At 44.1% G+C, this 25,100-nt stretch overlaps 1 long non-coding RNA gene across 1 annotated transcript; it reads right to left on the reverse strand.

The window, feature by feature from the left end:
• Positions 1–3,965: 3,965 nt before the first annotated feature.
• On the reverse strand, positions 3,966–14,075 carry LOC143842693 (uncharacterized). Its single transcript, XR_013233297.1, has 3 exons — positions 13,737–14,075; positions 6,924–7,061; positions 3,966–4,488 (listed from the first exon to the last, which is right to left on the reverse strand). It is a non-coding gene; the product is annotated as an uncharacterized LOC143842693 (long non-coding RNA).
• Between the last annotated feature and the right edge of the window lie 11,025 nt (positions 14,076–25,100).

Here is a 25,100-nt window from a genome sequence, read left to right on the forward strand (position 1 = left end):
GGTAAGGCAGCAGACATGCTGTCTGAAAGCTCTGCCAATGAGGCTGGGAGTTCAATCCCAGCAGCCGGCTCAAGGTTGACTCAGCCTTCCATCCTTCCAAGGTCGGTAAAATGAGTACCCAGCTTGCTGGGGGGTAAACGGTAATGACTGGGGAAGGAAACGGCAAACTACCCTGTATTGAGTCTCCCGTGAAAATGCTAGGGGGCATCACCCCAAGGGTCAGACATGACTTGGTGCTTGCACAGGGGATACCTTTACTGTTACCTTATGTGTAATTACAGTATTTGCTGGCGTATAAGACTACTTTCCCCCCCTGAAAAACATGCCTCCAAGTGGGGGGGGGTCGTCCTATATGCCGGGTGCACTTCAGTTGGGATAGACATAGCTGCCCATAGTGGCCCATAGTACTGTAATTTAATGTAACAAACTCTATATTTTGAGTGGAAATGTTGGGGGGTCGTCTTATACGCCCAGTCGTCTTATACGCCGGCAAATACGGTAAGTAATTTTTTTTTCTGATTCAAATAATGTCATGGAATTCAAATAATGTCATGGAAATGGAAATACCATTTCAGTGGTATTTTTCACTTCTTGTGGGAGCCGTGTTTCTCATTTTCCTTTGCATTCTGTGTCAATAAATCTTTTGATACTCTCCCTCCCTCTGCCCCATTCTGCTTTCTAATAACACATACAGGCATCTGCTTTCCCCTCTCTCAAATAGGGGATATTTAGTTCACATGATCTTTGGAATTGCATGTTGATGAATGGCAGTGCAAGATCTTCCTTATGGAATCTGATCGACTAAGCAGATGATGGCCCTGACCCAGATAGCCCTGGATAGCCTAATCTCATCCGATCTTGGAAGCTAAGCAGGTTCAGCCTTGGCATGTGCTTGAGTGAGAGACCTCCAAGGCATGTGAGGGCCATGTCCTGGAGGCAAGCAATGACAAACCGCCCCTGAATGTCTCTTGCCTTAAACCCCCTATGGCAAGGGTGGTCAAACTGTGGCTCTCCAGATGTCCTTGGACTAAAATTACCATGACCTCCTGCCAGAGACACAGCAGGGGCTCATGGTAATTGTAGTCCATAGACATCTGGAGAGACACAGTTTGGCCACGCCTGCTCTATGGGATGTCCATAAGTCAGCTGTGACTTGATGGCACTTTCCACCATGGAGCAAAGAATGTGACTATCGCTATGCATCTTCGGCAACATAGTGTGCAGCAAAGAGTCACCGCAGCTACCGGTCAACGCCGCAGAGGGCTAGCTGGAGGTGGATGTGACTGCCCTTGGCATGCTGCATGCTTGCAGTGTGCACAGCGTAAAAAGGAGAGGTGGGACTGTGGCACCTATAAAGGCACCAAGTGTGCGGGTCCCAGCCACTTCTCCAGGACGCCACGGAGCAGCATACCTCCCTCCCACCCCATGTAAATGTTCTCTGTTAATATTTCATCACAGTTGCGGGTTTGCATGGGTTGTCTGGGGTGCAGTTTGACTCCCTGGGTTTCGGGACCTCCAAAAGAGGTGGCATGTAAACGAGCATGGCTTACCTGGCTGGAAGGCCAGAGGCTCATTTTGCCAGGTGGCCTGGGGGCAGCCAAATGAGGTAGACACCTGTTGGCTCCCCTAAAAAGGTTGTTTCCCTTAGGGCTAACTGCAGTAGGCAAGGGGATCTGCTCTTCCGGCTGGGGATGCAGTGGATTCCCAGGGTGCCTCTGGACGCCATGGGTTGTGGTGCAGTCCGCTGACTGCTAGCCAAGCTCCCTCTCCCATGCTGCGGCAACCCTCCCATGGTAAACGCTGTGGTCTTGTTTTTCCCAACATTGGTGTGTCGTGTCTTATTCCAGGCCAAAATGCCCTCCTGCAAGTCAACTCTGTGGGCATTTCTAATACAAATATGTGCACTTAATTGTTATACTTTTTGTGCATTGAAGCGAGAGCGAGCATGTTTGGTGTGACTAAGCAAATATCCATTCTCCCCCCCCCCCCAAAAAAAAATCCTCATCTTGCCAAACATTTACAGTGTTTTGATGTCCTTAATTGATCCCCTATTGTCACCCAAGCTGCTGCAGCCACTTTTTTGCATGATTCATCTTCTTTGATCTCACTCATTATCATTTTGCTCCTGGATTTCCATGACATCATCACAGCAGTCATAGTGTGAGTCATCAATCAGATTAACGATTGCGAGCTCATCAGGGCAATGATAGTGAAGGCTGAAATGAAGGAACATGGCACCCAAAAAGGTAGCCAGCAGGGGAAGGGCACTAATCTACATCAAAGCACCATGATTATGTTCTCAGTGTGTGTAAAACAAATTAAGGAAAGAGGTGGCATTTTTTGACACTCCTGAAAATGAACCCAGAATGAGGAATGGAGTTTTGGCTCAGATCAAATGTGCAATTGAAATTTCTGAAAGGGTGTCTGTCGATTCTCTGTTGACCTTGCACTTTTTCTGATGTTCCAAAGTACTAGATCATGCAATTTATATTTGGTTCAACTATATTTTGTCAGTAAACAAACCCTGAGGCACATTATTTCATTTTCCTCCCCAGATCATTTTATTCATTGTTATTCACAGGCACTGAAGTATAACAGTAAAGCAGGAGGGAAAATGGGGTGGGGGTAGGGGAACCCAGTAACGTGTGCTATAGACAAAACATATTTCACTGAATGTATATTCACTGTGAAGACTCTTGTGTCCACGGTCTGTAGAATTATCTCCCTTCAGCTGTATATGGCCCAGTTGTGTGGATTTTTGATCCGCAATCTCATGTTGTCTTCAGAATTAGATGTGAAAATTTGCTTTACGTGACATGGAATTTTAAGACAGTTTGGAAACTCGGATTGGTTCAGAATGTCACAGGCGGATTACTAACTGATATCTGATGTCTATCCAACCTAGGCTAATTCTTCATCAAGTGAATTAGGCAATTAAATATGTGGCCATTTCTGCACATTATTTAAAATGGTATTGTGCCAGCTGAGTGGTGTAACACTACATATAATTGCGCCTCCCGTCCCCTCATCACCTTTTTTGCTGTCTTGCTCTTCTCTGTTGCCATTTTGCACTTCTCCCTCTCCACAAGTGCTGCTGGAAAGGGCGGAAGAGAGCAACACGATTTATACGCTACTGTCTTCTTCCTGTCAATCAAGCTAGGCAGCCAATCCCCTTTCTCCATGCTTTAAAGGGCCTGTGATGCTAGATAATTTATTTTTAAAAAATCAATAATTCTCTAATCATATATGCATAATGCTTCTTTATTACCACCGCTTATGGAATCATGAGTCTTGCTACTTCTAAAAATAAATCTAATTCCTGAATTTTTTGGGGGGGGGGAAGCTTCGAGAGGCATGCTTTGTGCTACAACTTTGGGGGAAATTGTTTTTTTTTTTTTTTTTGCCTTTGCCTGCATGATTGAACACCTCTAGGCAGTTAACTTTTTAATAAAAATACTCCGATCCCTGGGAGAAGGGAGAGGGAGGTGGATGTGAGGTCAGGACATTAGGGGTGGAGATAGCTCTTCTTCACTTCCATACATTTTTGTTGTTGTTGGGGTCTTGCTGGTTGCTCTCTGGTAGGTAGCGCTACATATGTTGGTGAATCCACTTTTTTGGATTCACCAACTAGCGCTTTAAAATGGAGGATGTAGCCGTCGGTTTACTGCTCAGACATGTTGGTGACATCATGTAGAGTGGCCAGAATATAACAACAACGAAAGGTAAGTATCTCACTATTTTTAAAGGGTGCAGAAATCCCCTGTGATTTTCCAATTATGGACTTAAAAAAAAATCAAGATGATTTATCATGGCACTGGTGAAGTTACTGATGATGTCTTTCCTAACAGAGTCTGAAGCTGCAAGACATTTCTCAGAAGAATCATAGAATCATAGAGTTGGAAGGGGCCATACAGGCCATCTAGTCCAACCCCCTGCTCAATGCAGGATCAGCCCTAAACATCCTAAGCATCTTAAGGTATTCAGATGGTGGGGTACCAACTCTCTTTTAGATAACCTTGTTTATTAGTTTTGGTTTTCTCATTGAGAAAGAATAGTAAGTATCTAAAGATGCCTGTTGAGGTTTCCTAGTAAATGGGATACACAGCTATGCAAAGGTAGGCCATTTTAGAATTGCTATGTAGATGACTATGATGTAAGCAGAGATTTAACTGCAGTTATCAAGCAAGCAGTATCAAAAATAAAACTATGGTCTACCAAATCTTAGCCAGTTCCACTTGTAAGGTACTTTGCAGTATGTGTTTTCTCAGTTAAAAGTTAAAGTTTTGGATGAATTAATACCCTATCAGTGCAAGGTTTGTATTGTGCATGGTTCAAGATTATATAAGGAATATCCTTCAGAGGGTATTGGAGGAGATGTATACTTAACATAGTTAGAATAGGGACTTCCTGGTATTTTTCATATAATCTCTTCCAGGGTCCTGACTGTATCCTTTGGAGACTTCCTGCTCCTTAGAACATATTTCCTCCCTGAATAAACAGAATGAAGACAACAGAACAACAGTGAGGCAGTTAGTAAGGTCTCTTTCCTCCTTGTCTACAAAAAGTTTGTTTATCTTAATAAAAATACTTTATTATTTTAAGCACTCTGATGCTGCATCGCTTTTGCATATATACAACTTGGCAACAATAAGAAGGTGAGTATTTTTGAGATTACAGACAAGGAGCTTGATCTGTTTAGCCTGGAGAGGAGATGACTGAAAGGGGATCTGATAATCATCTTCAAGTATTTAAAAGGCTGCCATGTAGAGCAGGGGTGGTCAACCTGTGGTCCTCCAGATGTTAATGGACTACAATTCCCATGAGCCCCTGACAGCAAACACTGGCAGGGGCTCATGGGAACTGTAGTCCATGGACATCTGGAGGACCACAGGTTGACTACCCCTGATGTAGAGGATGGACCAGAGTTGTTCTCTCTTGCCCCAGAGGGATGGGCCAGAACCAATGGGATGAAATTAATTCAAAAGAAATTCCATCTAAACATCAGGAAGAAATGTCTGACAGAGCAGTTTCTCAGTGGAACAGGCTTCCTCGGGAGGTGGTGCGCTCTCCATCTTTGGAGATTTTAAAACAGAGGCTGGATAGCCACCTGACAGAGAGGCTGATTCTCTGAAGGTTCAAGGGGGTGGCAGGTTACAGGGGATGAGCGATAGGGCTGTGAGTGTCCTGCACAGTGCAGGGGGTTGGACTAGATGACCCAGGAGTTCCCTTCCAACTCTGTGATTCTATGAAGGGTCTTTGTGTCTTGATTCATAATGGGTTCTCATAAGCCTATAATAATATACTTTGAAAGAAATGAACGATACATTTGCTGCAGGAAGTAATGCACTTGTTATTTATTTCAGCCTTTTTCTATCCTGAGGGTAACTTTTTCAGTGGAAGATTAACAATAATTATAACAAGTCAAAACTCAGTGGGTAAAGAAAAGGTGGTAGATTGGATTTAAAGGTCATTGTCCATACCTGTTGTTACTGCTAAATCTTCTGCTGCAGCTTTACAGCCTGGACTGTAAGACGAACAGTAAGCAAGAGGTGTGGGGGGGGGAACCAGAGGGTCTAGGACAGGGGTAGTCAAACTGCGGCCCTCCAGATGTCCATGGACTACAATTCCCAGCAGCCCCTGCCAGCAAACGCTGGCAGGTGCTCCTGGGAATTGTAGTCCATGGACATCTGGAGGGCCGCAGTTTGACTACCCCTGGTCTAGGATTTGTGTGGCTTCAGCTGACCTCATCATGCCCATACCCAGAGCAATTAGACATAATATCCAGTACATTGACAGGTGCCAGTCAAGCAACTGGGGCAATGACAGAAGTTCTTCAAAGGGGCTTGAGAAGTGCTTCTGCTTGTAACAGTTATGCAGAAGCTGCTCAAAAGTGGCATGGTCTTAAGGTGCATATGGCAGTGCCTGCATGGGAGTCCGGCCTGAAATTATAATCCCCCTTCTCTCCTAATGGTCCCAATATATGAATTTTTTATACTGAGAGATAGAGAGACTGGCCCAAGGATACACAGCAAACCTCCATGGCCCTCCTATTTCACACACATTTTATCCAGGGCACAAACATCAAATCATCACATTCTGTCAATTCTTCTCCAAACAACCTTGGTTGAAAAAAAAAAAAAAAGGTCATGCTCCATTTGTTTCATGTACATAACTGTTAGGAAAACTTTCTGTGTCAAAAAGACCCCAGCTATTTGCAACCAGCTGCTTTTCCCGAAAAGCGATGTCTTCCACTCTCCACCAGCTGGGAGTTTCCTGGATTGTGTTTGGGGATTCAGTGGACGGGGCATGGAGACCTGGAGGTTGGAGGGTCGTGCTCTTTTTTGTGGGACTCATGATGTTAAAAATGCGTCTGTGACAGATGTGTTATGTAATTTCTTGTATAAGTGGTGGGGGCGTTGGCTGTTTTGTGCCATTCATATTTAGATTTTGTGTCGAATTTTAGTGAGTTTTTATCTATATAAGTGAAGAATTTATTTAATAAAGTGTTAGTGTTTAATGATTATATTTAAAAAGCAAACTTCCGTGGTAGAGCAGGGACTTGAACCTGGTCCTAAACTGGCACTCTGGCCACTATACCAAGCTGGCTGTCAAATTGGTGCATGGGGTGGAACAGCCCCAGTGACCTGCAGGCACTGATCTGTCCTGCCGTCCAAGGCGTTTAGGTTCCAGCAGCTTCCCAAGTCTACACCCAGCACCATACCTTCTCCTACCTTCCCTCACCCTGAGAGGGGTTATCTCCAACCCTACCAATTGGCCTTTGTAGGAATTATCCACTGAGGCTGATTGCCAGCTGATTTCCCCCCCTTCCCCAAGTGTTTGAATGGTATTGGTGGCTTACAGAAAATGACCAGCAGCATTCAGACTTTGGAAGCATTTATTAAAAAGAAGATCTTTCTACATACCCACATTAATTTATGTTCCCGTAGCCAGCAGAGGCGGTGTATTCTGGCAGCAAGGGCCCCACAGTGCTGTACAGTGCCCCACATGTAGCAAGGGCCCCACAGTGCTGTGCGGTTAGGGGGGTCTTCGTACTTCTGCAGCTTGCGGACCAAAAGAACAAAAAAAATAAAACATAAAAAGTAGTAGTAGTAGTAGTAGTAGTAGTAGTAGTAGTAGTAGTAGTAGTAGTAGTAGTAGTAGAAGAAGAAGAAGAAGAAGAAGAAGAAGAAGAAGAAGAAGCAGTCATTTGCTTCCTAAGCTCCAACTATCTTTGGGAAGTCTGCCCTGCTCCTACACCACAAGGGCCAGTCCAGTTGTGCTCAGCGAATGCCCCACAAATCCTTAAACTGGCTCTGGTGTTCCAGGCCCTACAAATTCTTAAACCAACCCTTAAATTCTTAAAGCAACCCCTACTTCTCCAATTGGGTGTGGTGGTTAAGAACGGTGGCTTCTAATCTGGCAAGCCAGGTTTGATTCCCCACTCCTCCTCCACATGTAGCTAGCTGGGTGATCTTGGGCTCACAACAGCCCTGATAGTGCTGTTCTCACAGAGCAGCCCTATCAGAGCTCTCTCAGCCCCACCTCCCTCACAGGGTGTCTGTTGTGGGGAGAGGGAGGGAAGGCAATTGTAAGCTGTTTTGAGACTCCATCTGGTAGGGAAAATGGGGTAGTGAAAAGAGGGGCCTTCTTGGTCCTGGTCCCTACCTGGTGGAATGAGCTCCTGGGAGAGGTGGAATTGTTGCTGCCAGGGGAGGGTTACAGGGGCACATTGTTTTTAGGGGATTTTTATGTTGGTTTTATTGTTGTGGACTGCCATGAGACACTGTGTGGGAGTGGCAGTATACAAACTGAAACATAAATAAAACTTTAAAAAACGACAACTCTTCTTCTTCCCAGTTGGGCTCTGCTATCCCCCCACCTCCCCTATCTCCTTCCAGTCTATATTGCCCATGACAGCCATGGCTCCGTGTCCTTTGGGTTCTGGGCCAAGTCACCTCTTCATCCTTTGTTCCAGAACAGGATGCCATTTTGCTAGAGCCATTCAGATTTGAAATATCTCATCCACAGATTTCAATAGTGCAGAGGAAAGCATAGTTATGTTTTAAAAACTGGCCATGGTACAATCTGGAGAAGTTTTGAGGCATATGATCATTCTATTTATTTATAGTTAGACTTATTGGACCGCCCCTCTCAGCACATCTATCTCAACATAGTTTGTTGTTGTTAGGTGCGAAGTCGTGTCCGACCCATTGCGACCCCATGGACAATGATCCTCCAGGCCTTCCTGTCCTCTCTCATTCCCCGGAGTCCATTTAAGTTTGCACCAACTGCTTCAGTGACTAGTTTACATCATGTTAAAATAACATACAGTTAAAACACCATAAAACAGACAACAGACTCGCCCCTGCGTCCTTACTAGCAGCCTCTCCCGCATTAATTATTATTTCTTAATGTACACCAGAGTATAGATGTTACAAGGGAGGGTGTTTTTTGGGGGAGAGGGGGGCAGTCTTAGATGTTACTGGCAGTCCAGCCTCAACCCAAATGCCTGGTGGAAGAGCTCCATCTTGCAGGCCCTGCGGAACTGGCTAAGTCATAAAAGAGATTGTTGTGTGCACGTAAATCCATTCCTTGAGGAAATCAAATGTTTTGCAACTCCCATTTGACTTTTGGAGAAGAAAAAGTTGTGTGTGTGTGTGTGTGTGTGTGTGTGTTTTAAGGCTGTCAGCAGTGCCTCTTTGCCATGGTCACTCAAAGCCAGTTTCAAGGTGACCTTCCCTTCAAGAATAGTTAACTGTGCTCCACTCATCTGCATTTGCAGAGACAGCTACCCTGTAGGGAATCAAATCATTCTCCCAACCAAATGACTCCCTTTTCAAATTTCTATTTGACTTGAAGTTTTTCCTCCATGCTTCCCTGATTGTCCCGAGAAGAAGCAATTGCTGAAAGATAAAGAACATAACTGAAAATATTGTTCCGCATAGAATGCTTGCCCTTGGAAAAATCTGTGCTTGTCCGCATTGGACCAGTGAAATCCAAGGAAGCATGCTGACCAATGGCTCTGAAGAGAATTCCATAACACCAGTGGGTGGAAATAAATTACTCGGCCATTTGCTTCATGGAGTGTACAAAATTACGCTGTTTGCATGTATGCATCTATAGACAGACAGTTTCTCCAGTTATGGTACTATAGCTCTATATTCAGTAACTGTCAAACATTTGTCCATTTCCTGTATTTGTGTGCATGTAGAACAAAGTTTGAGTCCAGTGAAACTTTTAAGGCCAACAAAATTTGGTGTGCATGCACATTTACCCAGTTTGGTATAGTGGTTAGGAGCCAATTAGGGAGCCAGTTAGGTGTAGTGGTTAGGAGTGCAGACTTCTAATCTGGCATGCTGGGTTCGATTCTGCACTCCCCCACATGCAGCCAGATGGGTGTCCTTGGGCTCGCCACGGCACTGATAAAACTGTTCTGACTGAGCAGTGATATCAGGGCTCTCTCAGCCTCACCTAGCTCACAGGGTGTCTGTTGTGGGGAGAGGAAAGGGAAGGGTAGAGAATAGCGGCATATAAGAACCAACTCTTCTTCTTCTTCTTCTTCTTCTTCTTCTTCTTCTTCTTCTTCTTCTTCTTCTTCTTCTTCTTCTTCTTCTTCCAAGCTTACCTTGAATAAAACTTTGTCGGTCTTAAAGGTGGCACTGGACTCAAATGTTCTTCTACTGCTTCCGACCAACATGGCCACATTCTGGAATCTATCCTGTGCCTAGGTAGTATTCCTATGTCATCATTAATATTTATATTTTTTGTATAATTCTGGTGTATTTTTTATTTGATCAATTAAAGTTATAAACTTCCCCTTCTGCTCCTGCGGATTCAAGACAGCGAATAACATATTTTCAACAATACGTTAAAATCCATCCATGGGTGTAGAATCAGAAAACAGGGGGGGGGGCGCAATACAGGAGGGAGGCCAATTAGATATTGATGCTGACTGATTTCCCAGCCTTAGACATAGGCCTGGTGGAAGAGTTCTGTTTTACAGGCCCTGCAGAACTCAGACCCGTTCCGCATGAGGAATTTGTGGTGGTTCAGTGCCTGTCTGGTCATGGGGCTAATTCCTGCTTCCTGATGATGCCGGCACCCTCCCATGGCTGTCTGAGGGCTGTTGCAGTTTCCCCTGTGACAAGGGAATGTGGATCAATCCACAGTCCCTTTTTTGCTGTGGGTGACAACAAACAGAAAGTTGCAATAGGGCTGTCAGGAAGTGAAAACTTGGGTCATCCCTTTCCCCACTCTCCAGAATCCTTCCCCTGGTTTGCATAAATTCTCCAACTTACAAGTGTCAGCTTTGATCTTGCATATATGGGGAATTTTGGGGCACAGAATTCTGGTCATTGTTGGTGCATCTGTGTGGAAAACATCTCAGTGAGCTCTGGCAGAGCTCTGATGTTTTCTGGGAGCTCATTCCACAATCAAGAGCCAAGGCTATGAAGGCCCTGGCTCTGGTCCAGTCCATGAAGGCCCTGGCTCTAGTAAAGGCCAGCTGAATTTATTTGGAGCTGGGGTCCACTAAAGAAATGAGATCTAGTGCAACATAGGGAAATACAATTTTGAATTTTGACCAGGGAATCATAGTGCTCAAACCTTAAAACTGATTGGATGACCATTTTCAACTTCACCCACCTTAGAAGATTTTTGTGAGAATATTATGGGGATGGTTGAACATACTAACTTCACCCCTTTAGGACATAGATAATAATGTGTGGAATTGTATTTATGGTTGTCAACTGGCCTGAACGTAAGAAGTCCTATTATTTTAATACCGGCTAATGCTTTTCATGGCATGGAAGTAAATGTCCATTAAGTCTTTTTTTCTCCATGTAGCTGACAACCCCATGTATTTCTTGGCAGAGTCTGCACTTACTTTCTTTATTTCATTGTCAATCCTGTTGAATTCAGATCGCTTTGAACTCGGGTCTTCCTCTCCTCCCCCCATTGAAACAGGAAAGTCTTCAGCACGTGGTTAGGGAGGCTCAGAAGGTGGGGGGGGGGAGCCAAGCCTCTTTCTTTCTTTTCTTGAAAGGGGGGGGAGAGGATCGAAAAAGGCAGAGGAGGGAGGAAAAATCCAGGACCGACAGAAGTTGAGAGAAATTAGGGGCTTCTCCTTTAAGGCAAGTGCGTCACATGACCAGGTGTAGCCTAACAGAGGTTCTCTACCATGGAGCTTTCTTTCCCAAACTAGATATTCAGGATTAAAAGCAGTCTGAAATATCGCACAATAAAGGTAGAGTCACTCTGAAACAATCCTTCTTGCTGCAGAAGGAAAATTAAAATCACCCAAAATCCAAACGGAAATCGCATTCTGTGTAGAGGGCAGGGACTGAATCGATCTGGGGTTGGAATAAAAGCTCCGTGCAGTTTACACCCTTGATAACAGTTTCATTCTGCGTTTCCACTGGAGTCCCCGAGATGGTGAATATAAAAACATTGAAAGATTTGTACAATTAAAAACATTTAAAATTAGAAAATAATCCAATAAAAACCCATAAGCCCAAGAAGAAGAAGAGGAGGAGGAGGAGGAGTTGGTTTTTATACCCTGCTTTTCACTGTTCAAAGGCATCTCAAAGCCGAATACAATCACCTTCCCTTCCTCTCCCCACAGCAGTCACCGTGTGAGGTAGGTGAGGCTGAAAGAGTTCAAACGGGACTGCTCTGTGAGAGTAGAACTATCAGGGCTGTGAAGAGCCCACAGTCACCCAGCCGGCTGCATGTGGGGGAGTGGGGCATCAAACCTGGCTCACCAGACTAGAAGCCGCCGCTCTTAACCACACCACCACACTGGCTCTACACCAGAACCAAAGAGGAAGGCCAACAACCATTAATGAGGGTCTGCCAAATGAAACCAAAAAAAAAAAAGTCTTCATGCATGGTCAGGAGACGTTGATAGAAGGAGACAGATGAATCTGGAGTGACATGGCATTAGCTGAGCTCCTGAGGCTGTGCCTTCCTACTTGTGAAGCGCCTTACCCACTGGGGTGATGAAATACTTCAAGTAACAAGTCGGGCTTAAGAGTAGCATAAAATGTCAATGCACCTGGCCCATTACAGAGAAATACTTTGTTTACATGAGATGCAGTGGTCCCACAAATGTCAGGTATAACATGCAGCATCATTTGCCTGACTGGATGTGAACTTGGAGCGTGCCAGAAAATTATCTTTAATAGTTAGCTCTGGATGTCGACGTTGATTGATCTTTAACACTGGAACTTCAAATGAAGGGCAGTGCCTATGAAGCAAAGGCATTTGTGTCTGAAGAAGAATTACCGAAACAAAGCTGAACTAGCTGCTTGTCACTACACTATGACTGGAGACTATAATTAAAGTTAAAAATATGAAAACTGCATCCATTGGAACAAAGAAAACCTAAACTGGAAACTTTATGAAGAACATTTCTCCAAGATGCCTCAGTGGTCCACAACCTTTTTATCACCGGGGACCACTCAACGCTTGACAATGTTACTGAGGCCCGGTGGGGGGGGTAGTTTACTCCTCTACTCTCAACCCCTGCCCTAACGCTCTCTGATCGCTATGGTAATGTTTAAACATCCCTTCAAAATAAGATACAGATACGCCACAACAATGAACATAAGGAACATGTTATTTTCATGGAAATGTTAACTCATGACAATGACAAATCAATGGGAACCCTGAGCTTGTTTCTCTGCAACGAGATAGTCCCATCTGGGAGTGATGGGAGACAATGACACCCGAAGTGTGTTGTAAAGGGCCGGGGGGGGTGAAGTAAAGGGCCGGGGGGGGGGGAGAAGGCGTCCTTCGCGGCCCACCTCCAATTAGTCGACGGACCACATGTGATCCACAGCCCACAGGTTGGGGATTGCTACTTTATATGATTGTGTATAGCCAGTAATAAACAAATCATGTTTTTTTTTCTATTGCTGGATTCTGGGTATTTTTTTTGGTACATTTTTGGATATAAACATATCCAGCAAGACTGGCATAGGGGATAAAAGAGAGAAGTAGCCGTAGCACTGATCACACAGTTTTCATTTACTCCCATCCCCAGAGGGAAATGAGCACCAAGTCCTCATAAACAAGAGGGACAGCTGTATCTCACCAGCTTTCTTTGTGATGGCTTTCCGGCTCCCACAAGACTAGGAGGTGTGACCCAGTCAGGGGAAGCAACAACCAGCCTCACAGTAACAACCTGCTTATCTGCTTATGCCCCCTGCAGAGCTCTTCACTCTGTGGGATGAACTTTCTGGTAGTCCCAGGCCCTGAGGACATTCACCTGGCCTCAAGCTGGGCCAGGGCCTTTTCAGTCCTGGCCCTAACATGGTAGAATGAGCTCCCAGAAGAGCTAAAGGCCCTGACAGAGCTTGCTGGGTTCAGCAGGGCCTGCATGATGGAGATTTTGACCTGGCATTTGGTTGAGGCCAGGACAGTGTCCAGAAATGACATCTGTGGATCCCTCCCCATATGTATGACCTGCCCGGATGGACAAGATTATAGGAACATTCGCACTGATCTGGCTGGAAGAGTTACTGGGCTGTAGAAATTATGCCGTCATCTTTCTCTTGGTGTTTTTTAGTTTTGTATTGGCTTTTATGCTATATTTTAATTGGTTTTGTGTGTAAACCACCCTGAGATGACAGGATAGACGACAGAATAAAAATGTAAGTAAAATAAACCAGCCAACAGTAGGTGCCTTCAGAGGGCCAGTAGGAATATGATAACAGACTAAGGTGGAGACTTACCTGTGAGTAAGCAGGACAGACCTGTAGATGCCTCTCAGCCTGAGATTCCCTTAACAAACTGGCCTGTGGATCCAAGTGTTGAAGCTGGGACAGATAGTTCCCCTAGGCACCAAGCCCCCGGATTAAATCTGCATTATATTCCTCTTCAGTGAATGACATTTTTGATCCTTTCTTTGAGTGTTACTTTCTGCCCTGAGGATCATCCAGTCTAAATTTGATTTCATTGAAAAATGATGCAGACTGATTTATGGCAGGGGTTTCCAACTTTGTTTGGGCTGAGAAGCCCTTACGGGTTTGGATAACTGTCAGGAGGCATCATCACAAGCTGGTAGCCACCTCTGCTGTCTACAAAACAGTTGCTGAGGAGCCAATCACAGAATGCTGGAAAGTTCCATGCCAGGTGTCCTCTTATGACAGAATAGCTGTTTCTAAGTGCCCTGCAGACACATCGGTAATTCCACTTGGTGCACTCCAGCAGCTGCCATGGCTGGGACTCCCCCTCAGCATGGCACTGCACAGCTGCTGCTGGCAACGCCCCCCAGCAGGTGGCAGGAAGTCAGGGGTGCCGGCGGGAAAGCAAGTGGAGCAGGGGCTCAGGTGGCAGCAGCGACCTCCCTTGGCAAAATACTACCCCCCCTGGGCCTCAGTAAAATTGTCAAGCATTGCCTGGTCCCCAGTGATAAAAAAGGTTGCGGACCACTGGTCTAGAGGAGAGACTAGGCTGATATTGGCACAGAAGGGGCTGAATTTTGTTTAATTTCGAGGAGAAACGATCGGGGTAGGAATCAAGTATAGACTTAGGAGTTGAATAGGCACCAGGAATGAGGTAACTTTGTATCAAAATGAAAGCCAAATAATTTGTCACAAACAAGTAATGGTTTCTCTTATTCAGACAGATCTTTAGAACTTGAGAGAGATTTCTTGGCAATTTCTGCATACATAAACAAGCATAAGCTTCTTGGTTTCACAGAAATGTTGGTACACTAAAGTTGGTACGGGGAAGAACATTCAAACAAGTTCCAGTTTCTCTTCTTAACTGTTTCATAGGGATCGCCCTCCTTCTCTAGAAACTATTTCCCTCAGGCTTGGATGGAGATTCTTCTTGATCCTCTCCCTTAGCTTCCCTTCCCAGTCAAATGTCAGTTCTTAATTGTCTCTCTCAATCAAATAATTCCATTTGAATCCCCTTTTGCTCAAGGTTCTCATACCAGATTACAATCATTAACCATTTACTCTCCATCACAGCTAATTGCTACTCTCAGCTGAAGAATTCTATTTGAATCTCCTGTCGCTCAATGTTCTCAGACCAGGGTATAGCTTTGACCATTTAATGTCCATCACAGCTGCTAAAGACAGACCACAGAGAACATGTTGAGCTGCTTATGGGCTGAAATGGGCTTGGCACTGTATGTATTTTACATTCTGAGCTAAAAGGGGGAGATTACAATTTTTGGTAGTTGCTTTATGGTAAGTTTGCAGCAGTTTGCAACATTCTGAGTTGGTAGAAACATCCTTGATCTGCTGGGTTCTGGAATAACCTGAAAGAAATCCAGACTCAGTTTTAAGCTGGTCGTAGGTAAGTATTTGTTTTCTGTCTTGTAGATACCATAAATGCAATCTATCACAGAAATATCTGTTGCTTTGCTGTTCCTACATCCCAGTATTTTCTCACCAAAGGTATGTTTACTGTCAAGACATCCCTGGAAATGTGAAAATAAGTTTCTGAGACCAAATTGTGGGGCTTTCTAACTGAATAAAAGAGGATTTTTTAATCTGTTGTTGCTGTGTCTAAAATGCTGCCTAGGTATGCCAGTCCTCAGGTGGGACCTGTGGATCCCCTGCAATTATAGCTCATCTCCCTGTGTGTCTAGCTAGCCTGACCTATATGACCTGATGTAACCCAGATGCCTTCATTTGACACCCCAAGGTTGATTTCCTCCTGTTGTATTTTATGCATACCAATCTCCCCAAACATTCCTCACCTCCTCTCCCTAATTGTCTTCTGTTCCATCTCCCACATCTTCCTGTCCTTTGAAGCCTGGACTGTTATCTCCATGTTATGATTCCCTTTAAACTGTGCCGTGTTCGAGTTTCCAGAGGAAAGGGGGGTCATAAATCGCCTACCCTATGCTTTGTGTGTCAGTTCTGACTATGCATTCAATGTGGATGCTTGCATTTCTAATAAAGAAAGCTTAATTCAAAGAGTTTATTTATAATTCGAAGTCTCTCACAGAACTTTAGCTTACCATGATGTCTGAATGTAGATTTTCTTTTGTCATTCCCACAAATCTGGATTTTAAATCTGAACTGCGTCTCAGTTTAGTATCTTGATTTGTGTGTGCGGTGTGTGTGTGTGTGTGTGGGGGGGGTAAACTTATTTTTGCCCTGGTATCTAGATGGGGACATCACAGTGATTTGAAGTTTTCCAAATTCATAAGTTTTCCAACTCCAGGTTGGGAAATTCCTGGAGATTTGAAGGGAATGGAGCATGGGGAGGCCTGATATAGGGAAGGAAATTATTTAAAGGGAAGTTATTTATAGGGAAGGAAGTTATTTAAATGTTTCCTTGGGTAGGGTGATGTCACAGTTTAGGTTGCTCGCTCCCCTTCATCCATGAAAAGCTAATCCTCTTAATTACACATTATCATATATCTTAGAGCAGCATTCCCCAACCCCCGGTCCAGAGACCGGTCCCGGTCCGTGAATCAGTCAGTACCGGGCCGTCGGCTCTTCCTCGTCCTCCTCCACGGCTGCTGACTCAGGGGCTGCCCTGCCACTCTGCCGCCGGTTCACCTTTGGTGCTCTCCAGTGGCTGCCATGGCTGGGGCTCCCCCTCAATGTGGCACTGAGAAGCTGCTGCTGGCAGTGCCCCCCAGTGGGTGGTGGGAAGTCAGGGGTGCCGGCGGGAAAGCAAGTGGAGCAGGGGCTCAGGCGGCAGCAATGTCCCTCGGCAAAAGACTACCCCCCCCAGGCCTCAGTAAAATTGTCAAGTGTTTACCGGTCCCCAGTGATAGAAAGGCCGGGGACCACTGTCTTAGAGTAAACACCAACAGGGTTAGTGTGGCCCTGCCATCTGAGGAAAAAGCAGCGATTAGGTGGGCCAGTCTCCAGCTGGGACCTGGAGTCCAACACATTCCAACTGAGCTCCTTTCTCTGTCCTCCTGTCTCCAGGCATTTCTTGACCCAGAGTTGGCAACCTTTGACAGGGTTGCACCGGAGGCTTTGTAGTGTCTGGTTGTGCATGTAAGGATTACAGCAACCCAGGAAGGGGAAAGCTGTCATTACTATTGAACTGCCAGGAGCATGGCATTTAATGTCACAGATATTCCCATGGTTGTGTACATTTCAAAACTATTAACCAGCCCCTTGTAGTTAAGAGTCCCAAAGTCTCATTCTCTGCAGGTCAAATGGTTGCTCATTTACCATCTGCAGAGCTATATTGCATTTCCCTCTATTCATTTCCCCCCCTCTTGATAGGATGACCAAGGCTTTTACCACTACCTTTTTATCACCTTGGGCAGCACCCAAAGCATATTCCAAACGCAGTTTGCCATCCCCAAAACAATAAGCGAACAAAGAGTGCTAAATGCCTACCACGTTTAGCGCATTTGGAGACTCAGTAATTATGTAGTTACTCTTCGCGTATCAACATCATTTTTCCAAAAAGCTATGTTTGGACATTTTCTTCTTTTTCTGCAGTGTTAATTAATGTCAGATCTTGCTGGACATGTTTGACAGGACAGAATGTACGTGGGAGGTTACTTTGGGCTATAATTATGTAGGTAGTTCTCTCCACCACCTTCCCTGCATCAATATGCTTCCATAAACTTTGGACTATAACGGCGCATGCCAGTGGCTAATTTACAGCCAAGCCAATGTCCCTGGCTATGTGGAGAGCCCTGCACGATTTATTACACAAAGATGGCAAATCTAGAGCGCAGGGATGTCATTTATCCTTCTTAGCTTCCTGTTCACTTCCTGCATTGGCTTCAGGTTCCCGTTAATCACAGCAGGGGTGCACTCCTGGAGGTTCATCATGCCAAACACAGCTCACCAGCCCGGTAAAGAAGCCCACAGGGGATCTTCTGGTTCTGCTACCTGCTCAGGAGTACAGAAAGAAGAAACAGGGAAAGGGAGGATTGTCTAGCACCTGTCCGCCTACAACACATGGCTGACGGGCTATGTTTAGCTTGATGTGCCACAACTTATGCAAGCCTGCTTTAAAGGCTGTTCCTTATTCCACTTCAAGTGCATCTATCAATTTAAGTTCATCTTCAGGCTCCCATGTTCTTCTTTCTTCCTCGAAGTTTCTTGTCGGAATAGGCAAGATCTGTAGAGTGCGTGATTTGACAGCATGTTTGAGGAATATCCTACAGGTAGCATTGGAGGAGATGTGCCTGTTTAGACCCAAAACTTCCCAATATTGTACATATAATTCCTTGAGCACAATTCTTTTCTTGTTGCCTTTCGAGGAAGAACAATTGGCCAGCAAAACTGCTAGGACTCTTTCTCTCTCTCCCCCCCCCCCACTCATTACAAAGTTGTTTCTTTTTTATTCTTTAAGCAGCTTGGAGCTTCACTCCTTTGGATATTTAAACTCTGCCAACCTTTCTCAGATATGTGCTCTTCAGTTCCCCTTTCTGTGCTACAAATGGAAAATAAGCTGAGCAAGGTACATATTGGCAGGATTGTCCTCTGCTTGTATTGTTCAACTTACACAGCTGCCTCAGGCCCAAGTCATACTGTTGTACTTTATTACTCTGAGCAACAGGCCTTCGGGTCTCAGACAGAAAGAAATGGCTTTTGCAACATGTGTTGCCTGGCGTTCTGGACCTCTGCTGAAGAACCATTGGCCTGCCGTTGCTTTTATGAATAATGCTTCCTGTTTATTGGACATGTTCTTCCTGATTCCTTGATACCTACAGTATTCCTCCATTATATGCATTCATTATATATATTCCTCTCAGTGTATCTGAGAGACCTCCTCCCTGCCTATGCCCCCAGAAGAGCACCACGCTATGCCACTTCCAACAGGCTGTGGATCCCTGGCCCTAAAGAGGCACGCCAGACCTCAACTAGGGCCAGGGCGTTTTCAGTCCTGGCCCTCACCTGGTGGAATGAGCTCCCTGAAGAGATCAGAGCCCTGCCAGAACTTCCACAATTCTGCAGGGCCTGCAAAAAGGAGCTCTTCCGCCAGGCATTTGGTGAGGCCGACTGACCCATAACATCTACAGGTCCCCGCCAGACTGAGAGATCGAACCTACTGAGGGAGTGACAAAGTTATTGTTGAAATACTGTTCTAGTGGTTCTAGTTGGTATGTTATTGTTATTGTTATATTGTTATATTGATTTTGAGAGTGTTCTATGTAAATGTTCCAAAATGTTTTATGTAAACCACCCAGAGCCGTAGGGAAGGATGGTATAAAAATCTAAATAAATAAATAAATATGAATGGGGCTGGTATTGTAGATGCGTCATGAATCTGGGACACCATTCTGAATAACAACAACAGCAACAAGAAGAATGTATAGCTCTCCTTTCCCCTGGCCTCAGGGCAGATAACAATTTTTTTTAATAGACTTTATAAAAAAACAAAACAAAATGTATCCCTTAAAGTAGATCTAATGGCTTCTTTCTTGAAGTGGGAGGGTTGATATTCATCAAATATTCAGGATCAGATATAATTTGAGTGGTGTTTTGAACAGAGAAGCCAGATTTCAGCACTCTTTCTAGGCTTCAACCACAGGCCTGGCAGAACAGCTCTGTCTCACAGGCCCTGGGGAACTGTCCAAGGTCCTACCGGGCCCTGATCTTGCCAGGGAGAGCTTTTCACCAGACGGAGGCCAGAGCTGAAAAGGCCTTGATCATGGTTGAGGCCAATTTGATATCTTGTCAAGGCCAATTTGATATCTTGGGGGTTGGGTATCTTCAGCAGATTTTGTTCTCTAGATCTAAATTTCTTTTGAGGGATATCATCAATTTATTTGCAGTCCATTGACCAGCAAATGCCAACAGACGGGTAAAATTACACCATCCACGGTTAAACAAAGAGTCTAAATGTGCCGAATCAGTACAGATCAAATTAAATCACTGGAGCATAGATACCTCAAAATTAATAATGTATGTCAATAAATGAATAATAAAAGACTCCAATAAGCAAAATGATAATAGCAAAGATTAAAATTATAAAATGACGTTATTAAAAGAGCGTTGCCTTTACAAATCACGGTAAGACAAAGCTTTGCAACCATATATGTGACTTGCTCATGCCTTTCACCCAAAAGATATCGCATTATTAGGCCCTAAGCGTATTTTTTTAATTTTTCAAGAGGATTAAACTGTGTAATAAGGGGCATAATTAACAATTTCCTTTCTTCCATGTATAATGGGAAAAAATAATAGAACATGGGCAATTGTGTCAACTATATCCTCGGTGAACAGACCGAGTGCATAGGGCTATGGGGAAATGTACCCTGTAAGACTGCTGAAGGAAGAGCATTAAATCTTGGTCTTGAAAATGCCTGTCAAAGTTTTGGACTTGTGATTGGGACAAGATATGTTGCTGAAGTGATGCTCAGATCCAATTTAAAATTCTTATAGAAGGAGGGGGTAGAGCCACTCACTTATTTTGTGCTTCAATATCCATTAATTGCTGTTTTGCTTTAATGGGCCCTCTCTGTTCTGGGTCTAGCCCAATTGACCTTCATGTGTCCAGGACTCTGAGAGACCATTGTGGATAAGGGACAGATGCCAGCAAGGCAGGTATATATTACTTGGCTAATAGAACTGTGAGAAGGCAGCATATGGTACAATGGAGTGTGTGTTGCAGCTGAGGAGACAAAGTTCATATGGAGTCTTATTTATTTTAGTCAACTAACATGAGTCCTTTATTATAAGGAAGTCCACTCTAGATGGGATAGAGATAGTATTCTAATCCAGCTAGCTAAACTAGGATGGTGATAGAGGGAAGCATGTCCTGTTCTCATGGTTGCAAGATGGAGTGAAAGAGAGACAGAGAGGGTGTCAGCTAGAAGGAAGGAGGATTACCTCGGAGTAACATTTACACCTCAAAGGGTAGAGCAACGGCAAGGAAGGCTACATAAGGTCTTGACCTATTTTTCTGACTCTATAGTCCCCCTCTGAAGTCTGAGGCTCAAAGACATCTCAAAGTCCTTCACTGCTAAAAAGAAATAGGAGTTAAGGGGATTGATTAAAAATTTTCACTGATGTTAAAAATGTTGTGTTAGTGGGGGGGGGGAGTTAAGAGAATGTGGCTAGACTTCCTCTTGGGTGTCCAAATATTAGTTTCTTGAGGGTCTTAAATGCAGGAAAACATTTTTTAAAATCCTATTTCTCACTTGTAATGAGAAGCCGTACCATCCACTCTACAACGGCATCACACCAGCCTCAACACACATATGGATTTCAGAGGCACGTGTCTCTTTCTCTAGATTTGTACTCTAAATTTATGGCAGGGAGATTAGCAACTCTTACTTTTTATAGTGTCATTCAAATAATCTATGGACACCTAGTTTAATAATTTACCACACTGACTTAATTAGACACTTTAAGCAGGGAATCAGCTCATAGTAGCTTACTTGATACTTTTTTTTTTTTGGTTTAGCTAGGATAGCTAATCAATGAGTTGTAATTATTTTCCAATTTGGGAGAGAAGTGGCTAGAATTAGACAGGGTTGTGATTATCGTCATTTGCAAAGCAGATTCCAAAGAGAGCTGCTAACCGATCAAAAAGACAGCATAGTTCAAAATCCAGTTTCTCTGAGGTGATTTGTTAATGAAAATCTATACTGTGATTTTTTGTGGGATGGGAGAAATTCACTGCGTCTTTATGAATTTAACTTGTCAGATGTGATTTCATAGAATGATAGAATTGGAAGGGACCTCATGGGTCATCTAGTCCAACCCCCTGTACTATGCAGGACACTCACAACCCTATCGCTCATCCACTGTAACCTGCCACCCCCTTGACCCTTCACTGAATCAGCCTCTCCATCAGATGGCTATCCAACCTCTGCTTAAAAATGTCCAAAGATAGAGAACCCACCACCTCCCGAGGAAGCCTGTTCCACTGAGAAACCGCTCTGTCAGGAACTTCTTCCGGATGTTTACAGGAAATTTTGAATTAATTTCATCCCATTGGTTCTGGTCCGTCCCTCTGGGGCAGATTTCTGTGAGGCATTACAGGATTGTATAAATTCACCCTAAAGATTACCGCAATGTTTAAGGAGAGATATTTGCCATAGTAAAGCTTTGCCAACATTTGAAGGAATGTAGCTTTTAATTTTGCTGGAAATCATTTTTTTGTAGCTTGAAAATTGCTAGTGAGCAGCCAAAGGGTGAAGATGTCTTTCCATCATCGAGACACATTTCAGTGGGAAGGGAAAGTGCTAATCTTTGACATGATTTCATTCACACTTTGAGTATTCTTGGTTTGGCTTGTTATTTGTTTGGAACCATCTGGTTTATGCAATTGATATGTTTCTTGGCTGCTGATTGCTTGTGATAATGCACTGCCATTTGCACTCTGTGGGATGCTCATAGGAGAGACTTTCATGGACGTTACCACATTTTGTGAACCCTGGTTTGATTTAGAAGTTTTATCCGTTGTTTTTGTTGTTTCTCTGCACTCAGGACAAAAAGGAAGTCATCCTTAATTCCAACGGTATTATTGAATGTCAACATAAATATTGCTATTAATGTGGACCCCTTTTTGTATTAGTAGGAGAAGAACGGCATGCAACATTAAAAATTGCATGAAAATTATTCAAGCAGATTTATTAAAATCTCCTAGCTGGGAAGAATCTCGGCAATTAAACTGAATGTGCTGCCAAAAACTAAACATTTTCCCCAAAATGTTTCCCATATACATAGAAGCAAGGAAGAATGGCAAGGAAAGACTATTTGAAGAATGGCAAAGGCAGATAAACAACTTTATATGGAATGGCTAAAAAAAAAAGTATAAGCTTCAAAATATCATATGATAAGAAAAAGGGAGGAGGTTTAGCGGTCCCAAATAAAAAATACATTATGAAGCAGCAGGTCTGGTATGGATTGTGGACTGGATTAAAAACTCAATATGAAGACTAGTAAATTTAGAATCAGCAGATCTTGATAAAGGCCTACATGATTACTTATGGATTAAGAAATCAACTAAAAAGATCATAACACAAAGAAAGAAGTAATCAAAGATGGAGTTTTGAGAATATGATTTATGTGCTGGTGTGTTTTCAGCTTCTTAAACTCTTTACTTATGTCCCAAATAGAAGTTCACTGTGATAAGAATATAGTGAGTTTTTTTTTTTATTATGGCATGATGATAAGCAATCAGGAAAATCAAGTCTTGGCAAGATATTAAAGATAGTGTGAACTAGGCATGGGTGGTTTGGCTCAGACCAGCTAAAAAGTGCCCAAATCAATGTTGACTTGGGTACCTTTTGGCTCATCTGAGCTGAACCACCCATTCCATGCATTAAAATATTCTGAATCAGGCAGGGTGGCTGAATTACAAATTTGATGCGGTCTATTTAAATGCATCTCCCCCTCCTGCTTTCTCAGGTAGCACCTGAGAAGGCAAGGGAGAGAGCATGTGCCTAACAGCTGATAATGGAAGATGCCCTGCCACTCCCTTTAAATCCCTCCCCAGCTGGGAAGGGATTTAAAAGTTGGCAGGGCCTCTGTCATTGTCATGCCCCAGCAGAGCTACCAGCCTGGAGCATGCCAGCTCCTGAGATGGGACTCCACGATTAGGTGGGACCAAGTGCTTTGCTTCTAGAGCCAGTACTGTTGAGCACGAGCTCTGAGGCTAAAGGAGACGTGGGGGATTGGGTGCAGCCAGAAACCATGCATTCGGAGCTGCTTGGCCCAAGCCAGGTGCCCGTCCCAGGCCCCCTATTTGATATACCACAACCCGCCCAGCAGGATTTGCCCAGTCCCAAGGGTTTGCCAGAGGCAGTGCAAGTGAGCTGGAGTGACAGCATGCTGGTGGAGTACATGATTGACAGCTCATTGTCAGGCCAGATGGGGTACAGTTGGAGGTACCTCCTCCAATTATTAATCCCAACTACAGGTAGTTTGGGGCAAGCTAGGCAAGGAGGTTTGGCTATATTTAAGGAAGAATCCTTGCTGTGGACCTTCACAGATGCTACATATGCATTCCCTGTCCATCCATCTGGATCTCTGGTTCCTGTTTTCATGTTGATAAAGGACTGCTGATTTGGTTCTCAGTTGTGACTATGGCCTACCTCCTGTTCTCTCATCTGCCTGCTCTGGTAATCTGCTTCCATGACCCAACTCCTTGTATACCTGTTCCTCCACCCCACTCAGCTTGCTCCTCATCCTTGCCCACCCTCCCTGCCTCTGGACTGCTCTTCCAGTAATGACCTTGTGTGACCACTGGATTCTGACTTCTCTCGCTGGACTTGGGCTGTTTTCTACCCCCATAAGACCCTGGCCTGCTCTGGGCTTTGCTAACTGGACTGTGTTTTATATTTCTGATTGCAGGCACAGAGTCTCTGCCCAGCAAGTAGCACAGTCTTCATCAGCTGTTTGACACACTGGCCACTCCCTTTAAATTCTCTGCTGCACCTGAAGGTTGTTGCTTTTGTTCTAGTGCAAAAAAAAAAGAAAAGAAAAAGGCCATGTCCTGGCTCTGGGGTGAAGGAGCATGGGATCAGGGTACATGGTGGACTGCAGACAACCTTAATTGTAGTTTAGACAGCATGGCAGTTATCTCCCCTGATCTGTCTGGAATGCTTGTAACACTGTCTGCATTTGGCAACTTAGGACAGCCTCCAGGTGGAACAATCGGTGCTCCGTTTTAATACATTAATGGTGAAGTCAATGTAAAAGCTGACTTTTATAAATGACACTTTCTATTCTACAGATGATTTCCCAGCCTACCTTTGATTAAATTGTGTCTTGCAAAATATGATCAGGTGCCTGTTATGACCGCTTTTGTGCCGAGCTATATAGCTTTTCATTTTTTATAGCTTGCTTACCCATCACTATTCATTATAAGTGACACATTCTGGGTCAACGGAAATATACTGAATAATTTATGTGCTCAATTTCATCTTGGACAGTAGAACTGCACACCACAATGCCTTGCCTTGCCTTTTCTTTTTGGGTTAATTCATAAGAATCTTCGTTTCTGGTCTTTGAAGCATTATTTCTCTCTCTTCCCTGTTTATTTTTCAAATGTTGCTAAAACTTAATCCACAAATCTACTCACTCATTTTTACAAAAAGCCGTATTCTGTGTAGTGCTTTGAATACAGGTGCAATTGGACAGAACAAATGCACGGGGATGTAACCAATGGGAGCAAATCATGCTGAGAAAAGGGGG

Source organism: Paroedura picta, chromosome 8 (assembly GCF_049243985.1).
Source record: "Paroedura picta isolate Pp20150507F chromosome 8, Ppicta_v3.0, whole genome shotgun sequence".
Classification (NCBI taxonomy): Eukaryota; Metazoa; Chordata; class Lepidosauria; order Squamata; family Gekkonidae; genus Paroedura; species Paroedura picta.